The 16253-nt window shown below is 54.9% G+C and overlaps 2 pseudogenes; both read right to left on the bottom strand.

Annotated features, from left to right (window-relative positions):
• Positions 1 to 11029: 11029 nt before the first annotated feature.
• Positions 11030 to 13811, bottom strand: LOC149332888 (uncharacterized; annotated as a pseudogene).
• A 582-nt stretch (positions 13812 to 14393) lies between these two features.
• On the bottom strand, positions 14394 to 15351 carry LOC149332889 (uncharacterized; annotated as a pseudogene).
• Between the last annotated feature and the right edge of the window lie 902 nt (positions 15352 to 16253).

Raw genomic sequence — 16253 nt, forward strand, 5'->3', positions numbered from 1 at the left:
AAACCCACCCATGTACGATGGAAGGCGCATGAACATTCGTGACACAAGTTCGGTTTTGCCCGCCCAAACGAAAGAGCCACAGGCCGAGGTTAGCCTGCGAGCAAACGTGCGCGGTGGGTTTGCGACGCGGGCGACAAAAAAAACATGCGGCTAGGATTGTAGACTTAACTATATAGCAGCGCTCTGCCATTGAAAGGCGGAACGTTGATGCCACCGAGAGGCGTTTCTCAGCGTTCGTGCGGAGGTTAGTCCAGGTTTCGCGGGCTACTTCTCCGCTGGCGAGGAATACTACTACCAGGACTTTCACTCCCTGCACCCACTCCACCTCGCCCGCAAGGTTCGGTGTGAACGTGCCAAACCTTAGTGCCTTGCTTTTTCCCCTGTTCAATAGGGCCCCTGATATCTCGCTGTACTCGAGAAACAGCCGCGAAAATGCGGCGTAGCTATCCTCGTCCTTGAGGAAAAGTGACACGTCGTCGGCGTAGGCCGAAACTTTGATTTAGCCCTGGCCAGGCAGAGGGAAGCCGCGTATGGATGGACTGTCGTTAATGCGCCGGATGAGTGGATCCAGGCATAACACGAAGAATGTTGGGGAGAGAGGGCATCCTTGCCTTATGCCCCGGGTGACTGAGAAGGGAGCGCTCTGGTGGCCGTTTACGGAGAGATGAGCGTTCAAGTCTGCGTAAAGTAGGCGCAGCCTGCTGACAATTTGCGGCAGGAATCCGAAGGCTTCGAGGACTCCGAACAAATACGAGTGTTCCACCCGATCGAATGATTTCGCCTGATCGAGTGAAACAAAACACCCGGTGAAGGCCGTCCTGCTGGCAAATGTGAACAGGTCTCTAGTGAGTGCCAATGCAGAAAACACAGAGTGGTCAGGCACGCTGCTGGTTTGAGCACGGTGGATTAGGTGAGGCAGGGTCGTCCGCATTCTTCTGTTTAGTAAAGATGCGACTATCTTGTAGTCTGTGTTTAAGAGGCTTATGGGCCGCCATGCTTGCGGGTCGGAGGGGTCACCGCCCGCTTTCGGAATGAGTATGATGCGGCATTCGCGGAAAGGGTTTGGACGTAACCCATCCGCGAGAAAGCCGTTGACCATTTTCAGCAGTGCTCCTTGGATCTGGTAAAAAAACGTTGAATAAAAACTTGTTGGAATGCCGTCTGGACCGGGGGCAGAGGCTGCATTCATACTCTGCAGGATGGCGTGCAGCTCTTGGCTTGTGGCTGGTGCGCAAAGGTTTTCATGCAGCTCTTCAGCTACTCGTGGCAAGTTTCCAAAAAAGCTTTGTAGAAGCCCGACATAACCATCTTGAAGATTTAGCCAACTGTCCGTAGAGAACAGGTTCGAGAAGTGACTTGCAAAGATCGTGCAGATATCGGGCGCGGTTTTGCTTTGGGTGCCGTCTGGGAGTGTCACGAAAGGCACAGTAGCGGGAGCTAATTCCTCTGCCGTGCCTGCGCGTACGTGTCGTAGCACAGCCGGGTCTGGTATAGGCCGCCCGAGCTGGTGTGCACGACTAGCTGCCCGTGATGACTGGCAGAGCAACACGTGGTAACGTGCTTTAAGTAGACTCAGGTAATCGCTCATGGCAAAGGTTAAGGGTGCTCCCCTTTGCACTACACGGATGCGCTTGAGGGTGTCATTCAGTGCATGAGTTACCCGGCGTCTGCGGTCTTGACCGGCCGCCACCAGAGTTGCCTGCCAACGAGCCTTGAGTGTGTCCCATGAATCAGTCGCAACGAAGCTCTTGCACGATGCTGCCAACGCCGTACGCAGCGACGCCACGCTTTCCGGGTCCGCCAGTAGGCTCGTGTCCATGCGCCACGTAACAGTACGTGGGGTGTCCTCACCAAAGTCGAGCCTGACTGACAAGGGGTGGTGATCGGAAATCACCGGCGTGCCTGCAGGGAAGGCGAGAACTTCGCAGCTAACGACGAAAGAAGCGAGCTCTGGTGGAAAATAGAATTTGTCTATCCGACTCGCTGACTGTGCTCTCTCAAACGTCGCTCTCAAAGGCATCCCCGTGAAGCTGCACCCACGCGTCAGACAAGCGGAACTGAGTCACGAGATCGCGGAGCGCGGGGGCACCGCAATAACGGCGACCGTGACCCTGTCCGCGGACGTCACGGTCGATGTTAAGTACACAATTGAAGTCACCGACGATGAAAGTGGGGTAGGGATCAAGGAGGAATGAGTCGAGGCGCTCAAAAAAAAAAATTACCGACGATTACGTTACTTCCTAATGCGAAATTTGAGCGCAGCAAATAAGCTGTTTCACCTTTTCGATAGATTGAGGCAAAGAAATCGAGCAACGCATGTATGCGCTATCACAGAATTTTTTTTTAGCAGACGGAGGACTTCCATCGGTCGTCTCGCTCATGGCTCAGAAAGAACTGGCAGATAATTTCGCAGTGGCGAACGGCAGCGGCAATTTCGGCTCGGGCGGTGCACATATACAGATCCGCCGCCACCGATCTGGCTCTCTGATTGCCACCTCACAGGGCGAACGGCAGCGGCAATTACGGCTCGGGCGGTGCACATATACAGATCCGCCGCCACCGATCTGGCTCTCTGATTGCCACCGCACAGGGGTTGCATTGGAGGAGGAGCGAAGAAAGGAATTAAGTTCGAGCCGGCGCTTTGACAACCGGAGACTCGCAGGAAGAGGGGGGCGGCGTGTACACCCAGCGGCAAACGATGGCGGCAGAAGCGCGCGCAGCAAGCGGACAACACGATAAAGGTAGGAGGGAAGAGATAGCAGCGACTGACTGATGCCGCTGACGCGGACAACAAGATAAAGGGAGGAGGGAAGAGATAGCAGCGACTGACTGATGCCGCTGACGCCGATAGTGAGTCAACCCCAGCTGCGGATGAAAGGGGGGCGGAGCTGGTTACGAGGCCGACGCCGACGACAACGCCGACGACGACGCGAAACCCAGGAACGAACGCCAAAGAGCTGCGCTCTAAAATCAGAACTACTAGTCTGCCGTGCTGGCGCATATACAACCAACGCACGTACCCGCCGCTGGTTTAGTGTGAAGTCGACCGCGAGAGTGCGGCCGTCCAGCCCGAAAGTGCAATGAGCACCCGCGCGCAGGCAGGGGTTTACAAAAACGACACCAACACCGCACATATGAAAATCAGTCAACGGAAAATAAGCAAAAACAGAAAACCGGGTGGTGAAATTCAGCACATCAAGTGAAGTACGGAAGTTGCATTCCTGTAAAAACAGGATGTCGACGCCCCTAGCCCTGGCAAAGTGCATCACCTCTCTCTGTCTGTCTACGGATTGAAATCCCCGAACATTCAGGGAGAGGAGATGCACAATTGCTATGACTGCCAAGAGCACCGACGGCATAGCATACAACCTAAAGAGCGCTTTTTTGCTAGAACGTTCGTTAACAGTCCCTTCGGATTGCGATGATTGGGGGTGGGCACGTTTGAAGTCTGATCGGGAAAAGTCCATGTTTTCGGGGCCGTCGGCGCTTGTGGCCTTGCTCACCGGTTGCTGCGTGGTCTTGGCGACGCTCGCAGCTGAAGCCGATGCCGACGCCAGGGTCGCCGATGGGAGGGTGTGGCTGGCTGGTGACGAGAAGCGCGCGTCGTCCGCACCTCCAGGAGTCGTCGGTCCTGACACCTGGCCGCATGTCAAGTCGCCTGTCAGGCGAAGCGGCGTGACTTTGTCCGGTACGTCCACCAGGTCGCCCGACGCCACGCTCGGCTCATCGCCGCTGCTGCTCTCGGTGTTGAAGGAAGCTGTGCGGGGTAGCGGCGGCAAGGGTTCCGCGAAAACAGCACCGAACGGCTCCACCTCGTTTGAAGGCATCCCCTCGAGCTGCTCCTTCACGGGCACCTCCGTCGCGGGGGTGGGCTCGGGCTCCCTCGGGCTGCTGGTCGTAGGGTCCGCGTCGGCAACAGGCGTCCGGACAGTTGGTGTGCTCCGCGTTTCTGCGACCACGTTGTCCTTGCTCGGTTCCTTTCTCGAGGCGGCGGCCGCCGCATAGGACCGTGGTCGCAGGCAGTCCGCTGTGGCGTGGCTTCCACCGCAGCGCCTGCAAGCCGCTCCGCATCCGGCCGTGTCGTGGCCGAACACCTCGCAGCGAGCGCACCGCGGCGTTCGACACGCCGCGCCGATGTGGCCATCCTGCCCGCAGCGGGAACGCACCTTCCGGACGCCTCGGTAGTCAAACATGACGCGGTGCCCTGGACGGTCACGAAGTTCGGCACCGCCTGCTTCATCTCGATCCGGACCACGCGCGTCCCGTTGCCGACGTGACGACGGCCCTTGAGGACGGGATGGGTGATGTCAAGCACCTTGCCGTAGGAGCTCAGTGCCGCTGCCAGCGCCGCGTCTCCCACGAACAGCGGCACACGAAAAGCCGTCACGTGGACCACGGCAGGACCCACGCAGGCTACTGGGACGGAAGTGCCGTTCACGTTGAAGGCGCCTTCCACGAGCATCTTCTCCGCCGCCGCAGCCGAGGCCATGGCGACGCAGAACTTCATGCCTCCATGGTGCTGGAGGCTCTCTAGCCCTTTCGGGCCGACAGCCAACTCGATGCCGTCGACGATGTCGTCAGCTGTCGCGTCGGAAATAACTGTAAAAGAAAAACAATGCGCCTTTGGGGGCGGCGCACGGAACACCGGAGGGGCAGCAGGTCCCGGGCCTCCCATGACGTCACGGGCGGCCGACTGGGCTGCTGCTTGAAGCTCACGAAGTTGCCCGAGCACCGGCAAAGGCACGGCGCCTGGGCGGGGAGGCTGGTTGCGGAACCTCGGGGTCGCAGTGGATCCGAGGCCCGCCTGCACTTGTCAAAACTTCTCAGCAAGCCAGCGCCGAAAAATCTTCGCTGGTTCTGGACGAGCTCGGGAAGCAACAAGCGTGCTCGGCGGTCGTCGAACTACGAATGTCCGCTCCTCGCGGCATTGTTCAATTTAAAGCCGGCAAGGGAACTTCGAGATAACAGGTCGAGATCATCTAGAGTAATCTAGAAACAAGTAGATGCAGCTGCTCATGGCTGTGAACAATCGAGATTAGTCCGGTCGCTTCTCGCGTCACGAACAAAAGTGATAACAACCCTTTCCTGCAGCCTTGAGCGTGAACGAACAAACACTACAATGATACGTGGCATTACCCCCCTTCCAAAGAAGCATCGTCTCGATGCTTTAAAATGAAAATAAACACGCAGAATGCAAACTTCGAGTCCTTTAGCGTTCATAATATGGCTTCAGGCGTACGACATGTACGACTTCCGGGCGTGTGCGGCGTCGCTGAGATGCTGTCGTGCCGTCGGGGATGACTTCATAGTCGAGGTCACCGATGCGAAGGAGAACCCTGTACGGGCCAAAGTAGCGTCGCAGCAACTTTTCACTCAATCCACGGCGGCGAACTGGCGTCCATATCCAAACACGATCATCTGGCTTGTAATACGTGTCTCGTCGGCGCAGATTGTAACGTCGGGAGTCGGTGTGCTGCTGGTCTTGAATGCGAAGCCGCGCAAGTCTTCGGGCTTCCTCGGCGCGATGAAGGTAGGCGGCGACGTCGAGGTTGTCTTCGTCGGAAACGTGCGGGAGCATTGCGTCGAGTGTTGTCGTGGGCTTCCTGCCGTATACCAGCTGGAATGGGGTAACCCTGGTTGTCTCCTGGACGGCAGTATTATATGCGAAGATCACGTAGGGCAGAATGGAGTCCCACGTCTTGTGTTCGGCGTCGATGTACATGGAGAGCATGTCTGCGATGGTCTTATTCAGACGCTCTGTGAGTCCGTTGGTTTGTGGATGATAGGCAGTTGTCCTTCGATGGCTTGTCTGACTGTAGTTGAGAATGGCTTGCGTCAGCTCCGCTGTAAACGCCGTTCCTCTGTCTGTGATGAGCACTTCGAGGGCGCCGTGTCGTAGGAGAATTTGTTCGACAAAAAATTTAGCGGCTTCTGTTGCGGTACCATTAAGCAACGCTTTTGCTTCGGCGTATCGGGTCATGTAGTCGGTGGCCACGATGATCCATTTGTTACCCGATGATGAAGTCGGAAAGGGGCCGAGGAGGTCCATCCCAATTTGCTGAAAGGGCTTAGTTGGAGGTGGTATGTGGTTCAGGAGTCCGGCTGGTCTAGTCGGAGGTGTTTTGCGTCGCTGACACTCACGGCACGTTTTCACGTAATGGGAAACCTCAGCAGCTAACCGCGGCCAATAGTACTTCTCCTGGATGCGGTGCAACGTGCGAGCAATACCGAGATGCAATGCAGTCGGCTCATCATGGCATGCCTGCATAATTTCTTGCCTGAAATTTTTGGGCACGACAAGAAGATGCACTGTCCTGTTGGGCGCGAAGTTCTTGTTCAGGAGGACATTATTGCGAACGACGACATTTGGCGCTTGAACCCTCGGGGAGGCGATGCGGTCTTTCCTTTCAGATAAGCAACTAGGCTTTGCCACTCAGGATCCATGCGCTGCTGCTGCGCGAAACTGCTCGCGCTTACCGGTCCTAAGAAAGCGTCGTCGTCTTCCTCTTCCGGTGCTGCGTCGAGGGGGACTCGGGACAAGCATTCCTCGTCGGAATGCTTGCGGCTAGATTTGTAGATTACAGTTATGTCAAACTCTTGAAGACGCAAGCTCCAACGAGCAAGGCGGCCAGAGGGATCCTTCAAATTGGCAAGCCATCACAGAGCATGGTGGTCGTTCACAACCTTGAATGGTCGTCCGTACAGGCAGGGTCGAAATTTGGACATGGCCCAAATAATGGCGAGACATTCTTTCTCGGTCGTCGAATAGTTGGCTTCGGCTTTTGACAGTGAACGACTTGCGTACGCGATAACTTTCTCCTGTTCACCATCTTTCTGAACGAGGACCGCTCCTAAGCCCACACTGCTTGCATCTGTATGAATTTCGGTTTCGGCGTTTTCATCAGTGTCCGAGCACAGGAGGGGACTGTAAGCGGCGCTTCAGGTCTTTGAAAGTTTCCTGTTGCGGCCTTTCCCATTTAAAAGGCACGTCAGCCTTGGTAAGTTGGGTCAAAGGTTCAGCGATGCGCGAAAAGTTCTTGACGAATCGCCGGTAATAAGCGCACAATCCAAGGAATCTGCGTATAGCTTTCTTGTCATTAGGCTGTGGAAACTCTGCGATCGGAGCCGTCTTCTGGGGATCTGGGCGAACTCAATCCTTGCTTACAACGTGACCAAGGAACAGCAGCTCCTCGTAGGCGAAGTGGCACTTCTCTGGTTTCAGTGTCAGGCCTGAAGACTTGATCGTTTCCAGCACCATCCGAAGCCTTCTGAGGTGGTCTTCAAAGCTTGAGGAGAAGACAACAACGTCATCTAAGTAGACTAGGCAAATCTGCCACTTCAAGTCTGCGAGCACCGTATCCATTACTCGCTGGAACGTCGCTGGGGCAGAGCAGAGGCCGAAGGGTATCACACTGAACTCGAAGAGACCGTCTGACTTGATGAACGCAGTCTTCTCGCGATCTCTTTCGTTGACTTCAATTTGCCATTATCCGCTCTTCAGGTCCATCGATGTGAAGTACTTAGCGTTGCATAGCCGGTCCAATGTGTCGTCGATGCGGGGGAGGGGGTAGACATCCTTCTTCGTAATGCTGTTCAGGCGGCGGTAATCGACACAAAAGCGAAGGGTGCCGTCTTTCTTTTTCACTAGGACGACTGGTGCTGCCAAGGGGCTCCTTGATGGCTGGATAACGTCGTCACGAAGCATTTCCTCAACTTGCTTGCGGATAGCTTGGCGTTCTAGCGGCGATACGCGGTAGGGGTTCTGTCGCAAGGGTCGGGCGTGTTCGTCTGTGAGAATGCGGTGCTTGGGAAGCCGGGTTCGTCGCACATTCGATGCTGATGAGAAGCAATCGCTGTACTTTTGAAGACGACTGCGTATTTGGTCTTGTCTGCTCCGTGGTAATGCCGGGTTGATATCAAACGTTGGTTGATGGCCTTGGTCAGATGGTTCTACGGGTTGGTCGGGTAGGGCAAATATGTCTCTGATGTCTGCCAGCTCGTCGAGGAAAGCGATCGTCGTGCCTTTGTTTATATGCCGGTATTCTTCGGTGAAGTTGGTTAGCAGGACCTCGGCTTGGCCATTTAGTATTTGGGCGACTCCCCTTGCGACGCCCAGTCCTCGATCAAGGAGTAACTGGGTGTTCCCCTCGACGACGCCTTCGGCAGTTTTGATGTCTCCTGTACCTATGCAGGCGACGACACTTGATCGGGGCGGCACGCTCAGTGCTTCGTCGAGGACGTTTAAGGCAACGCGATGAGTCGCTTTCGTCGCTGCATATATGGCTTTGTCCGTGGAAAGCTTGATCGACTTGGATCGAAGGTCGAAGATCGCCCGATGTTCATTCAGGAAGTCCATTCCCAAAATCACGCCTCGCTAGCATTTCTGTAGGACCAGGAAGGTTGTAGCTTAGGTTCGCCCATTTACTGTAACTCTCGCGGTGCAGCGTCCTGACGGCGTAATAAGGTTACCACCAGCGGTGCGGATCAGCGGGCCATCCCAAGTTGTTGTCACTTTCCTGAGTTGGACAGCGAATGGCCCGCTCATGACGGAGTAGTCAGCTCCCGTGTCGACCAAAGCAGTAACCGCGTGACCGTCGACCGTAACTTCAAGGTAACTTGTTCGCGTTTTCGTGCTAAACGTGGTCTTCGGTGTACGATCTCGGCTTCGTCGAGTAGTGAGGCTGCGGTGGGCGTACTCCGACGTTACTTCACTGGGCAGTGGTAAAAGCTTCAAGTCTGGCGGCGTCGTCGTCGGTGTTGTCGTCGTAGTTGAGGCATGGTCTTGAGTATTCGTCGATGGAGGATCTTTATCATTGCGCTTAGAAGCAACCTCACCTCCAGAGGCTGCTTTATTTAGTTTAACCTTCGGGGGCTGGGGGAGCGTCCACGCACGGCGTAGCCTCGGCTAGGAGATACATAGCGCGGAGACGATGGCGACGGCGAACGCGCCCGGAAGTCGTACATGTCGTACGCCTGAAGCCATATTATGAACGTTAAAGGACTCGAAGTTTTCATTCTGCGTGTTTATTTTCATTTTAAACCATCGAGACGATGCTTCTTTGGAAGGGGTCTTCCTGGTGCAGGTTGGCTTGTGGAAATGGAAGAATGGCCACAAATTTGTGCTCTGTGTGACAGTGTTATAAGCGTGAGTAACAAATGCGGGAACGAGATCCTATTAGGAGTGGCAAGATGCAATGTACATGGCCAGAATATCACGCATTGTGTGGTTGAAACGTTCAGTCAAGCAATTTTCTTTGAGGGTGGCAGGCTGTTGTTTGTAGAGCTGTGAACAATGCATATTGGCGGAGGATAGCTTCGATGGTGTCGGACAGGAAGACAAGGCCCAGTCGCTCAGTATTTCCTTAGGCGAACCATTGCGCAAAACCAGATGATGCAAGATGAAAGGCGTAACGCCTTGTGCATACCCGAATGTCAAGGATGAGGTTTCTACTTAGCTGCTTATGTGTTCTACAGCCACTATGACCCGGGTGCTGTCCAGATGGAGGGACGGGAAGGTACCAGTAGATATAAATGCCAATGCTTTCGAATGGGCACATGGGGCAGGGTACGGGCTAACGTAGCGGTAGAACGATGAGGAGGAGTTATGCGACGTTGGCATTTCGGGCCGCAGCGAACGTAGTGCCATATAAAGCAGTACATTCTCCGCCAGTAAAAGCGGAGTCGATAGCGCGCGTAAGGTTCACCACACCGGCGTCAGCACAGTGGAGGTGAGCGTGAAAAGAGCCGCAAATGTTTGAATGGAGGTGTCAAGGAATCGATAGGAGCCAGTAAATTCATTGCTTTTCTACAGGTTCGTTTACGTTTGTTCGGGGGAGTTCAGCCTCCTCGAAACATGAGTAGTTCGGTGGTATTTGAAGCACAGAAGTCCAGGAGCAGAAGGTACGAAGGGGAAATTATATTTACAGAGTATATACAAGGCAAACTCCGTTGCAGAAGCGTGAAGTCACACAGACGTTTCAAGTACCGCAAATTAGAAGGCACTCATCTCACACAGAGATACTTCAGAAAATCTTACTCATCGACCGGTGGTCTCGGTTAGAGCCTAGAAGTTCTTTCCATACGTGCTGAGCACAGAGCCGGGTTGGGACTCCCATTCCCGGCTTTTTGTTCTGTTTTTATTACTTACATAAACAAAGGCGCTGGGGTGGTCATTTCTCTTGACCCGCCCGAGTCTTTGAACAACCAATCGCTACTTTATTGCACAGTAGCCACAGCCCTGGGGGTTGAGCATAGCCTCGAAACCAGGGCTCGAATAAATAAGACAAACAAATCAACAAAGCATTCATAGAAACGCTCTTCACGCAACACCCTCGCCTTCCCCTAGAAGGAACTTTTCCTCTACAAGTGAGTGCACGTGCGTAACCGCCTCAGGGCCGCCAACTCGCGTGCTACGTCCGGCCGGATGACCCCTGTTTACCTCCCCGCATGGCTACGACGGTATCAGTCAGCGGATCAGTCCTTTGATCAGTCGCGGTGGGAGGGAGACCACCCTTTTCGGGACGGCAACGCCACGCCGTACGCGTGCCCTCTGCCCGAGGCGTCACGTCTACGTTCCAGAAGGGCGTCGTCCCCATGCCGGTAATTGCTTCAGCATGTGTTGCTCGCTGCACTGCGCGAGCCACGCGGGAAGTACAAAGGGGAGAGCCGGCGAGGTCTTGAACGAGGGGCGACCTTAATGTCCCCCCGAGAGGATAGACGAGCTTGGGAGTCCACTCGTTTAGACAAGATCAACCACAGATCGCGGCTGTCTACAAACACAATACGCGATCCGCATATAGCAAGAAACTGACATGCTGAAAAGCGGCTGTCGCGTGAGAAAAAATACCACCCGCTGATCCAGCACAAAAACACTCGTACTCTATACACAGAGTACGCACGATGTTCGTCACAGTACGAGAGTCAGGGGCATGTAAGCATCCTTGCACAGAGTTCTGGCCACAGATCACCATTCACATCACAATGTGCAGCAGGTGAACGGGAACATTCACGTATCCCGAGGGGCCATGGCTCATTGCTCCTTACCCCAGCTCGTGCTAGGGACGCGAGACAACGCGTCGGCGTTGCCGTTACAGGTGCCTTTCCTGTGTGTCACTACGACATTGTAGCGCTGCAAGGCCAGCGCCCACCTTGCCCGTTTTGCCCCCTGAGGCGTGCTCGTTGTCAGATACGATAGGGGATTGTGATCAGAGACCACGTTAACCTGTGCTCCGAGCAACCAATGGTCGAATTTCTTGAGCGCCCGAATGAGAGCAAATGCCTCGCGCTCGATTGTTGACCAACGAGTTTTGGTTGTTGTGAACCGGTGGCTGGCGAAGGCGACCGGCTCTTCTCTCCCTGTGTCTCCCATCGGGGCCACGCAAGCTCCGGCCGCGATTGCGGACGCATCCGTGAACAGCCAGTACGACATGAGCATATTAGGGGTGTTTAGCGCTGCAGCTTCGCAAAGCGACGTTTTAAGTTTAGTAAAAGCTTCCTCCGCTTCGCGAGTCCAAGGGGTCGTGTTTGGCACCCCTCCCTTCGTCAAGGATGTGAGCGGTGCAGCGACCTCAGCGTAGTTCTCGACGTGTCCGCGGTAGTACCCCCATAGCCCGAGCAGGCTTCGCAGCTGCTATTTCCTAGTAGGCGGCGCAAGGTCGCGAACAGCGGCTAACTTATTGGGGTCCGGTCCGTGTGTACCGCCTCTCACGACGTGACCCAAGTACTTTATCTGAGGTTGTGCGATCTGGTACTTCTCAGGGCTTACCTTGAGTTTAGTTTTTCGTAGTAAGCCGAGCACGATGCTTAAATGCTTCAGGTCCTGCTGCCACGAAGCGGAGAAAATGGCGATATGATCGAGATATGCAGCCGCATAGCTCCGGTGTCTCGACAGCAGCGTATTCATCATTCGCTGGAATGTTGCAGCGGCATTTTTTAACCCAAATCGCTTGACGCGCCAAGCGTACTGCCCTTCGTGGGTTACGAAGGCAGTCAAATGCTGACTATCGATGGCCACTAGTACCTGCCAATAACCGCGTCTCAAATCTAGCAGAGTAATGAACTTCGCGCTGCCGACCCTCATAATTAACTCCTGCGGGGGTGTCATCGGGAAGGCGTCAGTACGTGCAGCCGCGTTCAGCGCGCGGTAGTCGATACACATACCCACTGAGCCGTCCTTCTTGCCAACGCACACCACGGGATGAGCATGGTCACTTTCTACTGGATATATAGGACTGAAGTCTAACAACTCGTTTACCTGCCGGCCGACCTCGTAACTAAGGAGCGCGGGTACGCGATATGGGAAGGCGCGTTTTGGCTGATATCCATCGTGCAGCTCGATCTTGTGCAGTCCCACTTCTGCGGCTCCCAGTGTCTCGCTGAATAGGTCCGAGTAACCGCCGAGCAGTTTCGCGATGTCGGCGCGCTGCTGAGAGTCCAAATGTGCCAGTTTCTCCCGCTCGATCGGGAATGCATCTGACCGCGCAGGCGCAGGGCGTAGTTTGCATTCAATTTCTCCAGAATCTGTACCCTCGTCGAAAACGACGCCAACGTGGCTAACCCGCGCGTAGTGAGGCCGAAGCCTATCAGCATGACAAGTGGCGAGGTTCGCGCTCCGGTTTCGATTCGGTAGGAATTTTGCCTTTCACACGCGGTTATGACGTAGGGACCCAGCCATTTCGGAGCTAGTTTGCTCTCGCGGTCGGTGTCGAAAAAGACTTGATCTCCGACATTAAAGACCTTGTTTCGTGCCTGCCTATTGTATGCCTGCGCGTAGCCTCCTTGGCGTGCGCTTGCCGTCAGCCCCGCTACCTCCGCGGCAATCTCTAGCTGCTCCCGTAGCTGCCAGAGGTATTACGCGGGTTCTTCCCTTAGAGTGTTTGGGAGCGGTCGCTCGCCCGTCCAAGTGCGCTGAAAAATGGCCAGTGGCCCTGTAGGGTTCCTGCTGTAAAGGAGTCGGAATGGGGCAACGCCTGTAGTGTCATGGGGCACTTACCTGCACGCCTAGAGGACGAACGGCACGAGTTTGTCCCAGTTTTTAGGGCCTTTCTGTATTACATAGAATAGCAGGTTTTTCAAGACACGATTTCATCGCTCTACTGTACTGCTGCTCTCTGGGTGTTCTGGAGTTGAAAAGCGCGGCGTGCATCCTAACTTCGCCAGCAGCTCCCGATTCAGCTCGCCGTGAAGTTAGTTCCATGGTCTGAGCATACCACTTCCGGGATACCGGTGCGGCTAAAAATTGCAAGCAGGGCGTCTCATGATGCTCTTGCGGTGAGCGAACGCAGACAGACTACTTCGGGCAACCGCGTACACAAATCAACCAGACAAAGAGCGTACCTATGACCCCGTCCTGAGGGCGCATCGATTGGCCCGGTGATGTCGACGTTTACTACCTGGAATGGATGGTCGGGTCTAGTGAGTGGCGTGTTGGGCACTCAGACTCTAAGTAGCCTATCCGACAGTACCTGACAAGCGTGGCACGTCTTGCAGTGTTGCGCCACATCTGTTTCTAAACCAGGCCAAAAAGAACGATACTTTATTCTTGCCCTTGTCTTTGTTGGTCCCAAATGTCCTCTCCAAAGAGATGCGTGAGCTAGAGAGAGAACCTCTTCGCGTCTCGTCACGTGTAGCAGAAGCTGCTTGACTTTGGTCCCCGCGACAGAATCCCAGTGATATAGCAGACCGTCGGCGATGAACAGGCCCCCTTTTCCTATTTTTGCATCAGCCCAAGCTTTCTTAAGGGTTTCATCTGACAGCTGATTCGAACGGAAGCTCTCGCGCTGCTTTGGGGCCTCCTTTTCATCGCCACGCATCCAGCGCCGGACTTCGGCGGGGCGCCCGTCACTACCTTCTTCATGGTGCTCGCCTGAGGCCACGGTCAACTGTTTGTTCTCTGGTTCGCCTGCCTGCGAATCGTTTCCGTGAGCCGCGCCTGCCGTTGAGGCCGGCTCTAAAGTTTCCCTGCCATTGGTGAAAGATGCCGTAGTAGGACCAGCTGTAACGTGTGCCTCGCTCCGGGAGACCGCTCCGTTGCTGTGTCCGCACTGCACTAGCAGTTACTCAGTCTTCTCGCAAGAGCAAGCAGCCCCGTCCCTCCACGAGCTTGGCCGTAATTGCGCACACGATACGTATACTGCCTCTGGTCGAGCTACAAGCATTGGTCGCCGCCTCATACTGATCGCGAGCGTAACTAGCTTCGCTTTTACTGTTTCACCGAAAGCTGAGACAAGCTTTATCTTGCCGGAAGGCTCATGAGAGGCGTCTGGCACAAGGCTTTCTCGGACTACCATTATTTCGCTACCAGTGTCTATAAATCGCCGTTGTCGGTACTCCACCGCAATGGATCTCTACCTGTGCACCTTTTATTTGCACACTTCTTCTGACGATCTCGGGAATTACATTTCTGCAACCAGTGTCCTGTGTGGGTAGGCCGACCTAGTGGTTTCGGCAGCGTCCGCGCTGCCGACGGCTACTTTCTGAACCCAGGCGCGCTTATCGTTTTTCTGCGCGTTCTGCGCAGTGTGGCGGCAGTCTTTTGCGAGGTGACCCCTTGCGCGGCCCACATAACACTGTGTCTGCCGTTTGATGTCGCTGCTTGAAGGTGGGTATGGTGACCTTTCTTTCTCCGCGTGTGTGATCGTTGGTCGCACCACGCGCCCCTGTCCTTTAGCCTGCTCGAAAGTCTGCAGCATCTGTGACATCTCATCCGGTTTCGCCCACTTTTCCCCCTCGCAGAGGCGCACATACTCTAGGCCCTCCGTGCTTAGGCTAGCTTTCATCCGATTAGATACGACGAGAGCCACCACATCTTCCTTACTGTCTGCCTCCCTCGAACGAAGGTAATAGTGAAAGTAGGTCTTCACGCGAGAGGCGAATCGAGCCCAAGTTTCCTCGATAGTTACGCTTTGCGGCGTGTTCGAGCCGATACAGGTACTCGGCGGGGGTCAGCTTTAGCTCGCTTAAAACGGCCGCCTTCACTGACTCGTAGACGTTGCCGTCGTTAAGACAGCGAAGCAAGTAACGCACCCGCTCGGTCAGCGCCGGCATGATCAAGTGAACGTGACTGTTTTCCGGCACATCGTACGTCGTGAAACCTCTTCCCCCATCGTCAAACCTAAGCGGTACGTCCGCGTCGCCCGGCAACTTGAGTCCCTTTAGGACTTTGGCGCAGTGGGAGATTGGGTCGAGGCCCGTTCGCCGTTGCTTTCCAGATACCGATATCAGGAGGGTCCACCAGCCACCTGTCGTCGCTATCCCAAGTTTCTGCAATTCGATGCCCTCTAGAGATTTGACTTCGAGTTTATGCTTTGCGAGCGCAAGCTCGAAATCTAGTTCCATTCGGCAGATTGCCATGGCATCGAAACCCGGCGTTGCAGCTACCTTTCGTAGCGCTCCCGCTATCGGCTCTGATGTCGCTGCGTCCTGCTGCGGCGTTTCACCTGAGTGATCATCGCCCTCTGACGCTTCGCCTAACTGATCATTGCCCTCTGTTGCCATTCCCTGCTACGACATGCCACCGCGGTGGCTCAGTGGTTATGGTGCTCGGCTGGTGACCCAAAAGACGCGGGTTCGATCCCAGCCGCGGCGGCGGAATTTCTTTGGAGGAGAAATTATAGAGGCCCGTGTACTGTGCGATGTCAGTGCACGTTAAAGAACCCCAGGTGGTCGAAATTTCCGGAGCCCTTCACTACGGCGTCTCTCATAGCCTGAGTCGCTTTGGGACGTTAAACCACATACACCAAATCAAACCATTTCGCTTGACTGATCGTCGCCCTCTGTAGCCATCTCCTTTAATGCATTCGCATTTTCCTGTTAGCGGTCTGAGCTCGCCATCTTGCTCCTTGTCAACACCATACGCCAGTTTACACATGAGCCATAACCACCTCAGAGGTAAGCAAAGAATCCCGCTCACCCGTGCTGTTGTCGCTAGTAGGATCCGTTGCCTCTTTGTTGCCGCTGCCTCGTCCAGAGATGCAGGATGAACGACGCCTTAGGGTCGGCGCTCTGGAGTATACTTGATCCCTTGGCTGGACCTGAAGATCAGCTTCTTCCCGGGTTCACGGACGGTTGCTGGCTGGCTTGTCGGTGGTGTTGGCTCGCGGTCGACGATTGCCGAATTCTGTCGTGGGTGCGCCAGTAAATTCCTTGCTTTTCTTCAGGTTCGTTTACGTTTCTTCGGGGGAGTTCAGCCTCCTCCAAACATGAGTAGTTCGGTGGTATTTGAAGCACAGAAGTCCAGATGCAGATGGTACAAA

Source organism: Amblyomma mixtum, chromosome 8 (assembly GCF_055824585.1).
Source record: "Amblyomma mixtum isolate Tamu chromosome 8, ASM5582458v1, whole genome shotgun sequence".
NCBI classification, from domain to species: Eukaryota; Metazoa; Arthropoda; class Arachnida; order Ixodida; family Ixodidae; genus Amblyomma; species Amblyomma mixtum.